Source organism: Chrysochloris asiatica, unplaced genomic scaffold (genome assembly GCF_000296735.1).
Source record: "Chrysochloris asiatica unplaced genomic scaffold, ChrAsi1.0 scaffold00117, whole genome shotgun sequence".
NCBI classification, from domain to species: domain Eukaryota; kingdom Metazoa; phylum Chordata; class Mammalia; order Afrosoricida; family Chrysochloridae; genus Chrysochloris; species Chrysochloris asiatica.
In genome coordinates this window covers 5,937,678-5,955,149 of record NW_006408635.1, presented here as the reverse complement: position 1 = coordinate 5,955,149, position 17,472 = coordinate 5,937,678, and the positions used below count along the sequence as shown (strand labels likewise).

The 17,472-nt window shown below is 42.9% G+C and overlaps 1 protein-coding gene across 2 annotated transcripts in view; it reads right to left on the bottom strand.

Moving 5' to 3' along the window:
* The window catches only part of ARID1B (AT rich interactive domain 1B (SWI1-like)), a 533,326-nt gene that overhangs the window by 266,047 nt on the left and 249,807 nt on the right, over positions 1–17,472 (bottom strand). The window lies entirely within an intron of this gene.

Here is a 17,472-nt window from a genome sequence, read left to right as displayed (position 1 = left end):
AGAAGTTTCTTTTGTTCTTCTAGCCCCTCCAGGCTGGTTTGCTCATCCTTTCAAGTGGGAATTTCCCATCTCTGGAGATCTGGATGTGTTTCAGGCTTCTACCTATAGTCTTATGTATTGCAGAGGCTCCGCAGGAAGCTGCCTTCACTGGGCAGTAGTAGGCCCACTTTAGGTATTCCAATCAGTTATAGGCAGAAGACGGACTTCCAAGCTTTCTATGGTGATATTTCTGGCTTTTCCTTTCTCTCCCCCTCCAAGTGTCTATTTCACCATGGTATGCCAGGGAAACCAAGATTCAAAAGGCAGCCATGCATCTTAATATTATTTCCCCCTTTCCCCCATTCCAACCATGTCTCAATCCCTGTATCCCAGAGCCCTGTTGTTCCAAGGTTGTGCATACATCATTAACCTCTGTCCCACTTAGCCCATGCAAACTTGCCTAATTGTTTTCCCATCTGTTTTGTTCTTCCACTCCCCTCCACCTTCTTGTATATTGCCCCCTCCTCAGCACCCAAACTATCCTGTGTCTATTCCCTACCCTGTGCTCCACCTCCCCTTCCCTCCCCTCACATCCCAGTAGACCACAAAAAATCCCCCCACCCCCTTTCGTATGGGTTCTTTTTCTTAGAATTTTAAAGTAGTGGTCCTATGCAGTATTTATCCTTTTGTGACTAACTAATTTCACTCAACATAATGTCCTCAAGGTTCATTCATGTTATGAGGTGGCTTGCAGCTTCCTTGTTATTGTTTAAGGTAGCATAATATTCCATTGTGTGTATGTACCACAGTTTGCTTATCCATAATTCAGTTGATGGGCACTTTGGCTGTCTCCATCTTTTTGCTATTGTAAATAGTGCTGCTACGAACACTAGTGTGCATATATCTACTCAAGTTATGGCTCGTATTTCTTGTGTATAATTACCAAGTAGAGGACTTGCTGGATCATAAGGTATTTCTATTTTCAACCTTCTGAGGAAGCGCCATATTGCTTTCCAGAGAGGGTGGACCATTTTGCAGTCCCACCAGCAATGCAGGAACATCCCAGTCTCTCCACATTCCCGCCAGCATTTATTGTTCTCTACTTTTTTGATCTTTGCTGCTGTTGCTGGTGTGAGATGATATCTCATAGTTGTTTTGATTTGCATCTCTCTAATGGCTCGTGACCGTGAACATTTCTTCATATGTTTGTTGGCTGCCCGGATCTCCTCCTTGGTGAAGTGTCTGTTCATGTCCTGTGCCCATTTAGAAATTGGGTTGTCTTTTTCTTATAGAGTTGTTTGCTTATATATACTTTTATCTACTTATTTTGATTCCAGAATCAACCCTTTGAGGGTAAACATTATCCCCATTTAACAGAGAAACAAGTCAAGATCTAGAGAAGTAAGAAGCTAATACTCCCATCTCACAGTGAATGAGTGAATTCAGTATCCTCTAACCAAGAACCACAGAGGTAGTGAGTTGTGGTAATGGATTTGTGATTCCCTTTCAGGCACTTTGGGAAAGATCTGAGAACACTTAAAGTCTCTTCTGGTTGTCCCTCCCTTCATCACAGTGCTCCTCTTTGAAAGAATAGCAATCTCTTACAACAGATCTCAGCTCCACAGATCGTCCACTATGGTGGCAACAGTAACAATACCCAGAGTGCAGCTGGCATTATTCCTCATCACCAGGACAACTGGATGGAAATGAGAAGTTCATGGAGGGCGAAAATCCCTATAGATAGATGTACATAGCACCGTGAGTCACCTGCAGGGTGAAAGGGTTTCACTCTGGCTTTTAAAGAGCTCAAAGATGTAGAAGGCTGAGAACACTGTGCGTTCCAGGAGGATGCAGAACCTTGTAGAGCTTGCCTCATAGGAATAGAAGCCTCCTCTCACTGCCGAAGCAAGTTTCTCTTCAGTAAGGGTGACCAGATTTAGTAACATGTTCTATGCAGTCTGCCCCACGCAATAGTTAAGACATGTTGTGAAGTTGGTTCTGACTCACAGAAACTCTGTTTAGGGTTTCCGAGGAGCGGATGGTGAGCTCGAAACGATGACCTTGCGGTTCAAACAGACTTTGCAGTCTAGCGTATTAACCCGCAGCGCCAAACCAGGACTCCACTTGAGCTGCACTTACACCAAAAAAAATCTTTGAAATTCAAATTAACCGAGCATCCCGTGCTGTTGTCTTTCGCTATCATTGGGGGGTTGTTTCTAGGACCAATCCACATGGGTACCTCCTGATGATACTTCTTAGGCTCCCAAAAGGATTCTCTAGACAGACAGTCAAAGGCTCACCACTGTCCACAACTGAGGGGTCATTGCAGAGAGTGTCATGGACATCTAAGATCTGCACTGAACCCTGAGTTCTCTGCTCTTGGGTCACCAGGGATGTTTCACAGAGGATGAGACAGACAGCTTCTAGAACTCTAGAGCCCACTGCTAGGGGCATGTGTGCACAACTCAGGTGGGCAAGGGGGGGCTCAGGGCACAGAGACAATCCAGGAGCTTTGAAATGGAGGGCAGGGGAACAAATGGTACACAGCCTTGGTCTAAAATCCTTTTCTGACTCTTCAAAGCTGTGGGGGCTTGTCCAAGTCACTGTCATGGAACCTGAGGGTCTGGTTTGAGGATTCTAGACAGAGTAGATTGGGTGGTCCAAAACAGGTACCCACTAAAGGCTTCTGTGTCCAGGGCTATTCTATATACGATTACCGCTTCAAATGGTCCAAGAATGAGTTGAGGACTGGTTTTCACTTGGGAATACCATTGATGAATATATTTGTTATATTTGTCCACATATCATTTCTTGCTTTTGGAGGGAGTACACTGATAAAGGCAGAAAAATGAGGCTATCTATTCCAATAAAGATTGATAGCTCCAGAAGCCCTACAGAGCAGGGGTGGAAAACATCCAGTCCAGGGGGCATAAAAGGCCCTTGAAGTCATTTGGTCCTTTCTGTGCCAAGGCAACGGTAATTCCAGTCATCACATTAGGGGTGGGTTAATTAAACGTGTGACCAAATATAGCACGTTCATTTTTAAATTGGCAATCTTGTATGGCCTGTTGAATGATGTTATAAATTTTGGCAGAAAAAAGGTTCTCCACCCCTGCTCTCTAGGGTTGCTATGAGTCAGAAGTGACTCTTTGGCAGTGGGTTTGGTTTGGGGTTATACTGATAAAGGTACCCCCTTAACTTCTTGTGAAGATCAATAAGTACAAATTGGCACTTGTTTTGAAGTAAAATGCTGACATGTTATGTCATAAGGTTTCAAACCCACTGAAGAGCTTGCCTTCTTAGTAGTACATGTTGCGGGATACTGCACTGACCCAAGGTCGGCAGTTCAAACACAGTGGCTGCTCCTCGGAAACCCTAGATAGGGTTGCTATAAATTGAAACCAACTTGACGGTACTTGACATCATCAACAACAACCATCTATGTATCCAGTCAAATCTATTATTGAAGAGAAGAGAGACCACCCTATGTGATGAGCAGGGTGGAAGAATAGAGAGTCACAATAATTGAATAGTCCCTTCCACTCCTTCAAAGCAACAGACTCATGAAGAGAAATAAAAAGAATAATTTCTCAAAGTCAGTACTTCCAACTGTCATTGTGTCAAATATTCTCAACTACTTCTGGAAAAAGCACTCACAGAAATCCATGAACAAAAATCCCCCAAAGCAAATTAAAAAAAAAAAAAAGTGCATCTCAGTGTCTGTCTGCCTGAGAAACGTCATTCCCTCCATAACCCTCTTTGATTTGGGACAATGGACTCTGGTCAGCCTGGGACTTACAATAGTTAATAGGCACAAGTCAACAGAACGTTTCAAAGAGAGATGAAACTGTGTTGTTTCTGGCCCCAGTCTCTGCTTGTTAATGGAATGGATTCTATTGGGTTCAGAAGGTTTTCAGAGGTAGGATCTTGTATTGAATAGGCTTAGGCACTGCCTTTACATGTGTGAGTTGACGGAGCTGCTCCGGAGAATTGATATATTCTAGAATTTAAAAACTCAAAACATTAGAGTTTAAAACATCTGTCATGCTTTATATTCAGACATTGTTTCTCTCAGCAATCTTAAGAAGAAGAAGAAAAAAAAAGGCCCAACAGACATCTAGCAAAACAGGAAGTAACTTGTTTATCCACCAGCATCATCAAATCAAGGGTGAAACAGAATCCTTCCCTTACATTTTATTGCAATGAGAACAGCCCCCAGAGAGTAGATCCTTATAGCCCAATCGTGTGATCTACAATGGCTCAACTTCAATGATTATGATCTTACTTCTGACAACAAGCATGTGAATTCTAGACCTTTTCAATTCACTGAATACCATATTTCATAAACACACTTTAGATTATTTTTAAAATCCAAAGCATAAACCTAGCTGCCACAAGCATGAGACTTTGTTGGTGTCTTCTCAGCACTTCCTATGCCTGAGGGCCCACACAGGATCTACACCTGGTTGATCCACACCTGGTTCCTCCATTTGTGAGGCCACACCAGAAAGTGTTTGAAGTCTACTGGGACCCTCCAAAGCTAGGTCAGTCCTCCCAGATCTGATGACCTCTGAACGGAGACAGGTGGTCACCTCTGGCCCGGAACGAACGCTGTGGCCTCGGGTCTCATCAGTGCTCAGGTCCAGCAGATCGGAACCTGTCTGGACGTCTCCTGCTCCAGAACAGGCCCTACTGCTGCTCCTCTGCTCACAGCTCTTTTTCCAGCCAAGGAAACAGAACTTTCCCATAAGCCCACTAAAATGGACAATAATCTAGAACCAAGTGTTTGTTCTAGATTGTTCACTGAAAACAAATGAACTATCTTCTCCATTGAAAGGCTGTGAAACTAATATAAAGGAGTCGGTTCTGACTCGTTGTTGTTGTTATGTGCCATAGAGTCGGTTCCGACTCATAGCGACCCTGCACAGGGTTTCCGAGGCTGTAAATCTTTACGGGAGCAGAAAGCCTCATCTTTCTCCTGCATAGTGACTGGCAGATTTGAAACGCTTACCTTTCAGTTAGCAGCCCTGCTCATAATCCACTATGTTACTGGGGCTCCTTAATCAAACCATGATGAAATGCAAATTTAATAAGACCTGCTGAAGCTGGAAGCTGTTTACAGCAAAGATCTGTCAGAGAAGGAAAACTAAAATATTATGCACTAAAAGGAGCAAGAAAAGTGTTAAGACTTGGGAGACCCAGAAAAACAGGGAAGTCCTATCGAGTTTCGGCTCTCATAGGTTGCACTGTTTATAATAGTTCCATTGTGTATGGAACTCCTTTAAACCTGTAAATGTACAGCGCAAACAGAACCAGGTATTGTACCAAACCGTCTTCCAGCAGACAGACACAGTCATGCACAAACACACTTTTGTCTATATAAGCACTACACTGTTGTTGTTTGAAGTACTATGCAGTCTTGTCCGACTCATAGCAATTCTGCTTAGGATTTCCAAGGAGCAGCTGGTGAGTTTGAACTGCTGACCTTTCAGTTCAAATTGACCAGGCACTCAGTGCTTATCCTACAGTGCCACACCAGGACATACAGTGGAAACTACAGATAGCCCAAAGGCAAAACGCAAGCTGAGTGCAATGTAGATTTATATACTATTCAGTCACAGAATATTTCTATTGCAGAAAGAAAATTAAACTTTAAAGTGTTTAAGTCCAGGGCAAATGTTCCTAATAAGAGATAGATCTTTACAGCTTTGTTGTTTATGAAGTGTTGTTTTGTTATTCCATCAGTATTATAATTTTGTTTATTACAGGCCTTTTAAAAATTTTGAAGATTCAGAAACCAAAACTATATGCTTGAACAAATAAACTCTTGTGCGCACAGGGCTCCCACGCTTCCCCTTGGCGACACAGGGGGGTGAATACAACTAGGTGTCTTTGCTGTCTCCCCTGTGGTGAGCGGAGCACCTGTGGTACCAGTCCAGGCATACGCCCACACAGCCAGCACCCCAAGTGGTGCTACACTTAACCAGGGGGTGGGGGGTTGCACCAAAATTATTATGCAAATGAGACACACACAAATTAGCTCAGGACCCAACAGTGTCCTTATTGGGTCTACAGTGGGTTAGCCCCTCATTCTATCTACCCCCTTGGAACTCCCTTCTCACTCCACAAAGCCCCAGTTTGGAACTAGAGCATCTGCAGCTGAATCCTTGGCTAATCACCGCTTTCCCTTCAGCCCCAAACCAGCCCTGGAGGGATCCAGAGTTTTCACATGTCAGATTTTTAAAGAAAGGGTTGTCCATATAAATCAAACAGTAAGAACCAGTATTCAATGACCCTACCTCCACCATGACATGCACACGTTCAGTATCTTCAGTGGGTTAATTGCTGTTGTTTGGTGCTGTCCAGTGGGTTCCGACTCCCCGTGACCCTACACCCACAAAAGGAAACACTGCCTGGTGCTGAACCACCCGCACAATCCTTACTAAGCCTGCCACTGTGCCAATCCATCTCGTTGGAGGGTCTTCCTCTTTTTCACTGATCCTCCAGGGACGGGTCACTCCTGACAACAGTCTAAAGTCTGAAAGAATAAATGTGTGTGTGTGTTTGTATTAATAAACCTTGAAATACAGAAAGTAATGCCGTATTGCTCAATCCAAGGGGATGAAGCTTCACCGGGAACCAATTCTAGGTTCCAGGGGAGGACTGTGAAGGGTAAATAAACTGCAGTAGGCTCACGTGGCCCTCTATCAAAAACGAGACTACTATATTGTCTGTAGGAAAGGGAAACTAAGATTCCTCAGGCTGTGAAAAGGCTTACGGACATGCAAAGTGCAAAAAATATAGAAAACACGCTCCAAACTACACATGCATCTAGAAAACGGCCCAGAAAGAAACAGATAAAAACATTCACTGTACTTATCTGTATGGAATGGGGGAAAGGCAAGTATTTCTTCCCTTTATACTTTTCATTGTTGTTGTTAAAGTGGAACTAAGTTCTGACTCACAGCGACCCAGATAGAGTTTTCCAACGAGCAGCTGGTGGGTTTAAACTGCCAACCTTGTGGCCAGCAGTGCAGTGTTTAGCTGGCAATTTGTATTTTGATCATGTATGATCCCATTTGTAGCCCTGGTATGGTGCTATGGGTTACTGCACTGGGCAGCAAAGTCAATTTGAACCCTAAGTTTGGTGCTTCAAGCTCACCAGCTGCTCTTCAGAAAGCCTATACAGGGTTACTATGGGAACCGACTCAATGGTACTTAACAAACAGCAACAACAATGGACAATTATTATACTGATTTTAGGAAGAAAAAACTCCGGGTCAGGTAAGCATAGTGTAGTTGGCATAAAAGGATTTGACTTAATAATGGTAACAGTAACATCCACAACTGGCATCTACAGGTAATGACCACATGCCATACAATGTTAACATACAAACCTTATTTTACCCTTAGTCTAAGACATAAGCATCACTGTTCGTATTTTACAGCCCGGTACACTGAGGCCGGTGAGTGGTGTACTCAGGTAACTGGAATCCAGAGTCCATAAAGCTAATTGCAGGTCTTCCATGTCTCCTGTGGTGATCATTTTACATTGTTGTTGAGTGCCATGGGGTCGATTCCGACCCACAGCGATCCTGTATAGGGTTTCCAAGGAGCAGCTGGTGAGCTTGAACCACCGACCTTGCAGTTCAATTGACTCTGTGGTTTGACGCATTAGCCCACAGTGCCACACCAGGACTTTATTACATGAGGTAAACTTTTGAGATGCTTAAAAATAGTTACCCAGCCACGCTTTGGAGACTTAACATATTTTTATTAAACCAATTTGGAAATGAAATAAAACTGCTTTTAATAAAAATGAGTCATAAATCTGTTTGAGGAGGGACGGTGCGTCCCTTCACACGATCAGAGGACTGTTCAGCACCACCCACACAGGTGTGACACATTCAACACGTTAAGGGGCGACAAGGGGGGTCAGGTGGCTAACAAAGTACGTCTGTATGGCTGAGAGGTCAAGATGGGTAAATAAATGAAAATCATGTAAGTCCTCTAGGACGGTAGATCTGGTCCTGCCTACATCTCATCCTTCTCCTATGAGTCTAGACACATCACAGATAAAAGCTTCTCAAGCAAAGGAAAGGGTGGCAGAAATCCAGTCCCCCACCCCACCTCCCCAAATACAGAAAAGTCATTTAGCAGAAAGACTGAATGAGGCGCTGGAGGACAAGCACTATACTGCTAACCTCAAGAGGTTCAAACCCACCAGCTGCTCCTCGGAAACCCTATACAGGGTCGCTATGAGTCGGCACTGACCTGACAGCACTTAGTAACAACAACAACAAGAATACTAATACTGAAAATTAACCAGTGTAACAGGGTAGCTCACTTCACAATTACAGTATTAGTTCTTGTGTTTTGACCTTCTTGATAACCTGAGCACAACAAACCAGAAAGTGTCCTCAGTCGGGTCCCAGGTGAATTGAAACAGTTGGTATGAAGTCAGTTCTGACTCACAAACATCCCATGTGTGTTGGAGTAGAACCATGCCCGTGCCCCCACCCTGTAGGAATTTTAATGGCTGATTTTTTTGAAGTAGATCACCATAACTTTCTTACGAGGTGACTCTGGGTAGGCTCGAACCTACAACCTTTTCATTAGCAGCACAGTGTGCTATCATTTACACCACCCAGGGAGGTCTGGTTAGGGCACAGTCAAATCTCTACTGATGAACTGAACAGTCTCATGGTGTTTCGGTTTACGTTTCTCTAGTAGAACTAAATTTTGTCACAATGTGCAGATGTTTAAGCTTTATTATCAATATGGTTCACATTTTAGGCTATGAAAAGTATATGCAATTAAACCTATTATGTGCATAAAAAGTTCTAATAATAAAAAGAGAGACTCAAGGCATAGTAGTTGTTTGTTTAAGGAAAAGAAAAATGTTTAATGTATAGAGCGTTGAATACTGAAGGAAAATTAACTGAAAATAAACAACCAATGCGTTATAAAAACATGAGTTAACTGAGGTAGTTAATGTCAGTTAAATGGCAACTGATTCATTACAACCAGTGTTTCAAAGTGTCAGTTAAATATGAGCAGACAGTGCTTGCAATTAAGAGTTTAAAGATTTCTTTCTTCCAGATTCATATACTGTCTTTCAAAAATGAACACTATTCTCTGAATCAAAAACTTAGAATTCCCCTTTCCACTCTGTATATAAGCATTTATTCTAAATTAACAGATTAATCCTAGAAAGAAGCCATCTAAAAAGTATCCTCAAAGTCAGATCACTTGAGGGATTTTTACAGAACCACTTCCCCTTGGTGTCCCTGCTCTTCAAGAACCGCTGTAAAATACGTATGTGATAGTCTGTGCTTAACAGCCCCAGTCATAAAGGGCCCCCAAATGTTCTGTAACACATGGAAGCTGTATTTTCATAGGCACTTTGAAAAAATAAAGCACCGCTTAACGATACCCATTGTTATGAATGAAAGTCTTCACCCACAAAAGGAACATGTCTTTCTGAAACAAGCCCCTCTGGGTCCTGACTTCTTTCAGGGTTTACATTGGAGCTTCATCCGTGTGATCTCTCCAGAGCCCCTGATCCAGCTGGCATTTCACCCGCTGCCTCCCACCCAAAGCATGGAGAGATCAGATCTGCTTGGCCCCACTCTGTCTCTCTGTTTTCTAGTCACATCGAGTCATTGCCACACATCCTTCCACATTTCACAATCACCTTCAATTCCTAACGAGCCAGCAGGCCCAAACAGGTCTCAGGGTGAGTCTAAACTCCACAGCGGCACTGGGGGCATTTCTCACTTGTTCAGAATGCCCTTTCATCTCCTGTAATGCTGTCAGCTACCTTGCAATAGGAGTATCAGAGCACAAAAACAGGCACCTGGAAATCATGAGGAGGTAAGACACTTAAGTTGAAACCATAAATCTTGAAACCATCCAGGGGATCTACCAAGAGAAAAGTGCTCCAAGGGTTATCAATGGCCTCAGCTTCCTGGCTCTCTACCGAGTTAATATGGTTTATATAATCCAGAAAGCTCCAGATTACCAGCTGCCCCTCTGCATCACTGTAGCCGAAAATCCAGAAGATGAAGGAAATGTTGCAGCTGGGTACCAGGAAGCTCAGGACTCACCAGGTGGGTGGCTTGTGAAAGGGTAACGGAGAGAGAATTCAACACTGAGATGATCTATGATGTTCCCTCCCCAGGCCAGCTCAGAATGCTGCCAGACCTTAGCTTCACCCACCATCTCTCCAAACAGAGGACAATAAGTGCTTTCAGGAAAAAATAAACTTCAAAAAAAAAGATCTTCACTTATCAACACAAGGATGTCCAGATAGAAAGGCTGCTGGGGACATGGTGGACCTAAGAGATACGCCTACTTGTGGTGCAATGGGTTGCTTTGACATGGCGCTGCCACCAAAAGATTACTTAGGACTATGCAGATGAGGAGCTTGTGGCCCACCAGGGTCATTGGGCAGCTTGCTAATAATATAAACAACGTGCGGTACTACCCTTGTGGCGGTGAGAGTGGTGGTTAAGTGCTGTTGAGTCGGTTCTGACTCATAGCGACCCTCCACAGGGTTTCCAAGCAGGGCTGGTGAGTTTGAACCACCAGCATTGGGGTTAGCAGTCCAGTGCTTATGCTACAGCATCACACCCTACAAATAAGGTGCAAGGAACCCGAAGAGGTGAGTGGTCCGCTCTGTTGTCCTGTGAGGCTGATGATAAGCCACCCCCCGGAAGGAAGAAGGGACCTGACAACCACCAAGAAGAAGAAGACTGGGAACGGAGCACATCCTCTGGACCTGGGTTCCTGCTCTGAGGACTCCCAAGGCCCCCCAAGACCCAGGAGGCAGGGAAAGAGCTGGAATACTGGAGACAGTGGTGGGTTTCCCGGCCCGTGGAGCAATAAAACTGAGCACTTCTGGGCACCTGGTGGCGCTAGGCTTGCCAATCCAGGGAACAAAAGAGCTCAGCACGAGAGCACCTTAGGGCTGAGGCTTACTGGCTGAATGGAGCACTTATTAGAGCTTGAGAGTTTTCTAACACCCGCCCCTGTGCAGGGTAGAGAGAGACAAGGTTAGCCCAAGAAGCCCATGGGGCTGAAGACCAGGGAAAGGCTGGGAACAATCTGCCCTGATCAAAGAACTATCTCCTGAGTCATTTCTGGTCAGGAATTTATAACCTGTTACTTCACTAACAGGGGTGGTGCTGTAGGATAAGCACTCCACCGCAGGGTCAGTTTGAGCCACAAGGTCAGAGATTCAAACTCACGAGGCACTGCTGGAAAACCCTATACTGGGTTGCTAAGAGTCAGAACCGACTCGACGGCACTTAACAACAACGATGACAACGTTTCCCCTGATAAAGTCCACAATCATGAGTATTGTCTGTGAGTTCTGCATGACCACTGCAATTAAATACTGAACTTGACAGAAAAGTACTGAGTGCCGTGGGAGCAACGGCTGGGGTGAGAATTGGGAAGAAGGCTGGAGGCACGTCTGCCCTCTGCTTCCTAAGGACTGGCCTTGGATGGAGACCGATGGTGATTCTCTCTCCTCTCGTGAAGCCAGAGCTCAGACATTCTTACACTACTTCTTCCTATCCTGGCTCACACAAAGCTTCCACCATAAAGACGTGCCAACTGACAACGTTCTCACATATGCAAGCAAGCCCCAGACATACTAAAAATTACAAAAAGAAAGATACTGAGAGGAAAAGAACATTAAAAATGAAACAAAATTTTTCATCTCAAGAGAGAAAAAAAAGAAATAATGTATCCAACAAGTAAATTAAGTTACAAAAGGGAACAAACTATAAAGCGAGACACTCAGAAATAACAAAATACATAAAAGACTTCAGTAGTCATGTTGGAAGAAAAAGTTGAAGTTATTTCCCAGGTAGCAGAAAACAATAAAGGGATGAAAAAATTAGTAAAGAAAAGATCCATCAATTCAGTATAACCAATGTCCAATCAACAGTCACTCCAAAATGAAAGAGAAGATACAGGGAGAGGGAAAAAATAAAAAAGATAGGGTAATTGGCCACGAATGAAAAAACAGTACACATGTATATATCCTGCACAACAAGGGGCAGATAAGACCTTTAGAAACACATATCATTATTTTAGAACATTATGGATGAACATCCTAGGAGTTCCCAGGGGCATGGGGGTGTAGTCACCTATAAAGAAAGGGTCAATCATAAAGGTGGCATCTAATTTATCCAAAGTCAACATTAAATGTTTGAAGACAGGAACATGAGAAGTCAGGATGTTTTACCTTGAGAATTCGTTAGGGAAAACTATTCCATTCTAGATTGCTATATCTTGTCAAACATTCTATTTAAATATAAGGGTACAGTAAAGGTGGTTTAAAAAAATTAAAAAATAAAGTCTCAACCTGCCCCGCCCCCCAAAAAAAACCCCAAAAACCTGAGGGGTATGACAGAATGAAAAACTTGTCACAGAACTGGTGCAAGGTATAGGAAGACCCAGTTAGATGTTCAAAGAAAGCAAAGTATGTTTGTTTGTTTTTTGAAACAGAGGTGATTATTTACTCCAGTCAAAATTAAAGTCACACAAGACAGCAAATGTGATTACAGTACAGTACCATCGCTTAGCTTAGTGCTGAACCATGCTTAAAAAGACACACTAATGAAAACAGTACTAAGGTCTTAACCAAAGGTTAAGAAATGGTTACTAGGAGGATGAGGAGGACAGGGAAAAACTAGCTAGAATCGTCATCTCACAATGCCAAATCTAAGAAGTGACCAGATAGTACAGATTGATGCCTGCACCTGTATGCGTGAACATCTGACAAAGAAATGTGTAAAAGGAAGTCAACGTCTGTGGATTCTGTTGTCCTGGAGTTGTCTGTGACTCAAGGTCGACACAAACCCTGAATGGCCCAGCGCATGGCCAAGACTGTTGGTAAGGGTACATTGATTCTTTTATTCCCTATAGTTACTGGTTTCTACATTTTGTTTGTTTTTGAAAGTTTTACAAATAAAAATTCCTACAGAGTACTTTCTGGAGGATTACCTGTGTTATCAATTAATTTTAGAGGAAAGGGATACATATGTTTTGGTTTTATTTCCTAATGCTTGATCCTATAAACCTAGCATGAAGAAAGGCAGTTTTATCTGAATGAATCAGTTCATTCCTAAATCAGCCATTTAGGCCTTAAATGCCCAGAACTGCAAAGTCAGTTTGAACCACAAGGCTGGTGTTCAAGCTCACCAGTCGCTCCTTGGAAACACTATACAGGGTCAACATGGGTCGATGGCACTTAACAACAACAGGCCTTAAATACTCCCTTAGTTCTCCACTTTAGAACCACCCCTCAAAACACCAAACATAAAAACATAAATAAAAGTAAATCATCTATCCTGTCCTAGGTAATGTGTAATGAGTTGGCAGTCTTAGAGAGAGAGACTCACTCCAGGCCACCGAACAGTCAGAAGAGCACTGTAAAGTGTTATCAGTCACAGCCGACGACAGGGGAGGATGCTTGCTAGAAGGCTCAAGGCACTGCATGCCTGTTCCATTTTAAGTCATGAATAAAAACAAGCACACAAAAACAGCAGTGTCTACACTGATCAGCAAGCATCAAAATAAATACCAGAACCATTTACCAGGAAATTGTTTCTTCCAATGAATGAAAATGATTTAAGTCCTGGGATCCTCCTTAAAGTAGCAAAAAGGGTTCTCTCTAAAAATATAAACCATGATCTTTGTGTTCTTATATATGTCAAGGGTTCTTCCTAACTTCACGTTAAAGTCTAAGTTGATATGTATATTGAAAACGACGGTCCCTTTGCCAACCTGCCAGTGTCCAGGGCTGCCTGTTTCACTCCACCATCTGAGCAGTCCTCTTTAGAGCTCCAACAGCATCTGAGCTAAGAGAGCAGAGTGCAGACCCAGGGCACTGTTTTGGGGTTTGCCTTTGCCAGTGAAATTCGACCTCTCCTACAGAAAAGGACTCTGTATTTCACCTGCCTCCCTGGTAATCAACACTCCCTCACACCCAGAGTTCCTTCCCAAATGCACTCATCAAATTACAACAGTATGATTAAGGATCTGTGCAGTACCAGAAATCCCGACACCTGCCTGATGGGAAATACTAATCTTTTATAGATACTTTCTTTAGGGTCTTTTAACTCGGGTGATGCAAAAGAAAGGTCACGCTGCAATCAATATTTAAAAGGTCCAAATGACTAAAAAGTATCTGCAAAGATACTTTGTTTCCCCACACCATACAAATACCACTTTTGCAAAGCCGTGGAAAAGTGGGCTAGCCCATGTTTGTATTTCATGCAAATCCCCAATGTTCCTGGACCAATGCCAAGCTCCCGTGCGGGTGGAGCAGGCACTAATCTCCAATACCTTTGGCAGCAAAGACAATGAGCGGCATCATGCTGCCCTCCCTGTCTCCCGCACCTGTCAGCAGGGCAGGTAATATCTCCCCGTGGAGGATGTGAGGGTTTATGGCTGAGTCAGTGTGCCAAGCTGCATGCTCCATGTCAGGGACACAGGAGCCACAGAAACCTGACCTAGAAAGGATAAAAGTTTCCAACCTGGATGCTCAGCAGTTGCTGCAGATCTGTATTTCATTATTATGTGATAAAGTACAGATGAGTATTGTCTTTACAAAAGGGGGAAAATTCTGTATTATGAATTCTCAAATGACAGTGTTATTTATGGGTTTGTCATCAGATAAATAATGGAAACCATAATGGCAAAACTACAATATACAAAAAAGGGGGGTATAGTTCTTAAACCTCTATTAGGTAAACACTACTACTGCTTTCAGGATTATTCATTTTACAAACAGAAATATAGGCATCGGAAGCACACTGAAATCATCTTGTGTTCATTAAGAAATTCAACAGCATTAAAATGAATTAATTACTTCCAGCTTACACAAGTGCAAGTGTATTCTCTCTCATGTGCACTTTAAGTCAGTTGTCATTTGGATAGAAACTAGGTGAGAATTTTTTAGGATAGGTTTGTGACTGCTTTCAGAAGGATGGCTGAAAAAAATGCAGCTAAAAGAGTGATATATCACATTTAAAAATGTCCTAGTGTGGCGCTGTAGGATCAACACTAGGCTGCAAACTACAGGGTCGGCAGTTCAAACTCACCAGCTGCTCCTCAGAAACGCTATACAGGGTCATTATGAGTCGGAACTGACTTGCTGGCCCCTACCAACAACAACAATTAGAAGGTAAGAAACACAAGGACTCTATACCTGTGAATTTCACAAGGTCTGCGGTTCAAGCCCACCAGCCACTCCAAGGGAGATGATTTGAAAAGCCTAGGAAACCCTATACAATGTTGCTATAAGTTGAAACCAATTCGACAGCACTTTAACAATGAATTAGAAAGCAAAAGTTAAGATATTCCAAAAAAGCTAGCTTTTTTTTACACCAATGAAATGCAAATACTAATTTATCTTTTTTGTATAGTAAGGAAGATACTGCCACCATATAACGAAATACAATTTTAAGCAAATGTCCACTCAAGAAAACAGTACAACTAACTTGTTACATAACAAACAACAATACCTAATAATTTGCATCAAACACAAAGGTTTTTCTTGGGGGTGACAGACTGTACACCATCTTCTGGAAGCCCTATGAGTGCTCCACATTTCCTTAGTAAAAACTACACTTAAACACTTGTAGTCTTTAACTTTTTATTCACATCTTCTCATGGATTCTAAACATCTTCTGCGATGCTCATCGTCGCTCGTCTGGCTTCCCGTAGGTGCGCCTTAGATGGCCATGCATGAACTTTGAAATCCCAGACGCCACTCATCAAAGTGGACGTAAAACATTATCCTTGGACTATAGTATCTCAATTGACCATGGTGTCCCCTGAGACTAGGGTCCTGAGTCGCTAGGCCCAGAAAAATTGCTGTAAGATGTTTGATAAAACCTAAGACGTTTTCATCATTTGTCCACTAACTTTGGAGCCCTGATAGCGTAGTGGTTATGCATCAGGCTGCTAACTTCAAGGTCAGCAGTTTGAGTCCACCAGGTGCTCCACAGGAGAAAGATGAGGTTTTCTACTCGCATAAAGATCTATAGCCTCTGAAACCCAATACAAGGCCGCAGTGAGTCGGAACCGACTTGATAGCACACCACCACAGTACTCCACTAAACTGATAGTTGTGTTTGCAGCAAAGGCAAATAACCATGTACAATATCCTCTTTCAAACTGACATATTTGTGGGTACACGAACACTCTTCTGTTCATACCAATTCAGCCAATGTCTTTGTCCAGGTCTGTCCATGTATCTACCTGCAAAACACTGTTCCAAGGTTGTGTATAGATCACTATTTACCTCTAACTCCTTTAGTCCTTGCATACCACCCTGTGTCTTCACCTGTCTTCATCATTCTTCGGCCACCCTCCCTTTTCTTGTATATTACTCTCCACCGCTTCCTTGTTAGTTAACAGGTTTCTATCCCCTAGTCAGTGAATTATTCTCCTTTCTCTCCTATCACTCCTGGTAACCAAAAAAAAAGGCTGTTTCTTTTTGTAGGAAAACCTTTTCTTGAGCCTTTACAACAGTGGCCTCATACAATATTTGTCCTTTTGTGACTGATGACTTTCACTTAGCATCTTGTCTTCCAGGTTCACCAATGTAATGAGATGTTTTGCAGGTTATTCTTCAGCCTTGCATTATATTCCATTGTGCGTAAGTACCAAAGTGTGTTTATCCGCTTTTCCATGGTGGGCTTTTAGGTTGTTTCCATCTATTTGTTATTATGAATAGTGTTGCAATGACTGGTGTGCATAATTAAACTAAAGTCTTGTTATTGGTCTTAAGTGCTGCTGAGTTTGTTCCGGCTCATAGCAATGCTGTATATGGTTTCCCAGGAGCTGCTGGTGGCTTGAACCACCAGCCTTGAGGCCAGCATTCCAGGGCTTATCCTACAATAGTAGGACTCCAACCATTGCCTAGTATAGCACTGTGCTTACATAGTATAACTGAAGGGCTGACAAAACTCATGGAAGAAATACATATTCTCCCCACAACAAATATTTTTTTAAAAAATGGATATGTTTCTCTATCTTTAAAGTCTATTATTCCTGTGTTCATTTCCAGAGGGAGTCACAAGGCAGCATTTACCCTACAAACTGGATTTAAGAAACAAAAAAAGCAACTATACAAAGTATATAACAATTTCAAGACATCGAACATTAAGTACCAAGGGCTATGGTCCCTGGGTGGCAAGAAATAAGCAAGATGAACCTTCTGATGCCTTACTGAGTGGCACGAAGTTTCCAGGCTCCAGTTGCCAAGGTGGATTTGGGAGTCCAAAGAGGCCACGAGGGCCAGAGTTCTCAGAGCAGGGAAAGCTCACAGAGAGAGTCCTCCCAGAGTTCTCAGAGCAAGAGAAAGCTCACAGAGAGAGTCCTCCCAGAGTTCTCAGAGCAGGAGAAAGCTCACAGAGAGAGTCCTCCCAGAGTTCTCAGAGCAGGAGAAAGCTCACAGAGGGAGTC